This window comes from Gekko japonicus, unplaced genomic scaffold (genome assembly GCF_001447785.1).
Source record: "Gekko japonicus isolate JY-2015 unplaced genomic scaffold, Gekko_japonicus_V1.1 scaffold1749, whole genome shotgun sequence".
Taxonomy (NCBI): Eukaryota; Metazoa; Chordata; class Lepidosauria; order Squamata; family Gekkonidae; genus Gekko; species Gekko japonicus.
The window spans coordinates 203,617-205,632 of record NW_015165870.1 but is presented as its reverse complement, the minus strand read 5'-3'; positions in this window follow the sequence as shown (position 1 = coordinate 205,632).

Genomic DNA, 2,016 nt, shown 5'->3' with positions numbered 1-2,016 from the left:
AGAAAAACATCTACTTCTGCTTCATTGACTATGCTAAAGCTTTTGACTGTGTGGATCACAATAAACTATGACAGGTCCTTAAAGAGATGGGAGTACCAGACCACCACACATGTCTCTTGAGAAATCTGTATAAGGGCCAAGAAGTGACAGTTAGAACCGGATATGGAACAACTGATTGGTTTAGCATAGGAAAAGGAGTACGACAAGGATGTATATTGTCGCCTTGCTTATTTAATATCTATGCAGAGTACATCATGCAAAATGCTGGCCTAGATGAATCACAAGTGGGAATTAAGATTGCTGGGGAAAAGATCAACAACCTCAGATATGCAGACAATACCACTCTAATGGCTGAAAGTGAAGAGGACCTAAAGAGCCTCTTGCTCAGGGTAAAAGAGGAGAGCGCAAAAGTGGGCTTGAAGCTCAACATCAAAAAAACTAAGATCATGGCATCCGGCCCCATCACTCCTTGGCAAATAGAAGGGGAAGCTGTGGAAGTAGTGACAGACTTCACGTTCCTGGGATCCCAAATCACCGCAGACTGTGACTGCAGCCATGAAATTAAAAGACGCCTGCTCCTTGGGAGGAAAGCGATGGCGAACCTCAACAGCATGATAAAAAGTAGAGACATCACCCTGCCAACAAAAATACGCATGGTCCAAGCAATGGTATTCCCAGTAGTCATGTATGGCTGTGAGAGTTGGACTATAAGGAAGGCCGAGTGCCGAAGAATAGATTCTTTTGAACTATGGTGCTGGAGGAGACTCTTGAGAGTCCCTTGGACTGCAAGAAGATCAAATCAGTCAATCCTAAAAGAAATCAACCCTGACTGTTCCCTGGAAGGCCAGATAATGAAACTGAAGCTCAAATACTTTGGCCACCAAATGAGAAGGGAGCACTCACTGGAGAAGACCCTGATGCTGGGAAAGATTGAAGGGCAAAGAAGACGGGGACAGCAAAGGGTGAGATGGTTAGACAGTGTCATAGATGCAATGAACATGAAATTAAGCACACTTCAGAGGATGGCGGAAGACCGGAAGGCCTAGCGGGATCTGGTCCATGGGGTCGCGAAGAGTCGGACTCGGCTGTGCGACTGAACAACAACAACAAATGTAAGGAATGCTAGAATAACTTCCCCCCCTAGATTTACATATTACCCCTGATAGATGGATCTCTTACCTTCAGAGACTCTATGATGATCATATTCCAATCTCCCTTCCTGAAATGCTGGGGAACTTTCCCCCATGGCCTCCAGTTAGCCCTCAAGAAATTAAAGCATATATAGCTCGGCTAAAAAATGGAAAGGCACCGGGATTGGATGGTATTCCCCCTGAAGCCTTAAAAGAACACTCAGACTGGTGGGCACAATTTCTTGCACCTCTATTCACATACATTGACCAATCGGGTCATGACCCTAAGCAAATTGTACCCAGTGTCCCTATGTCCAGGTATATGACTGAATTACTGTGAGCCTCTGTGCATCAACAAGTCTTTGCATGTAGGCTCCTCCATGCAGTTGGGAACTCCAATGTTCCCATTTGTGTAAAGGTAAAGGTAAAGGTTCCCTTGCTCGAAAGCCAGTCGAATCTGACTCTAGAGTTGCGGTGCTCATCTCCGTTTCAAAGCCGAAGAGCCAGCGCTGTCCAAAGACATTTCCGTGGTCATGTGGCTAGCATGACTAAACACCAAGGTGCACGGAATGCTGTTACCTTCCCACTGAAGTGGTACCTATTTATCTACTTGCAATTTTTTGCTTTCGAACTGCTAGGTTGGCAGGAGCTGGAACTAGAGATGGGAGCTCATTCCGTCATGCGGCACACTCGGGTCTCGAACTGCTGAACTACCGACCTTCCACAGCCTGCAGTTCAGCGTCTTAACCACTTGAGCTACCACAGCTTCACATCTACAGATGTCTGGCTATACAATTAATACAACTGGGAGCTGGACCACTGGGTATGATCCCATTGGATTTGCTAGGCCACCCTTCCCTACAAGTAGGGCTCAGGGTGGCTTACA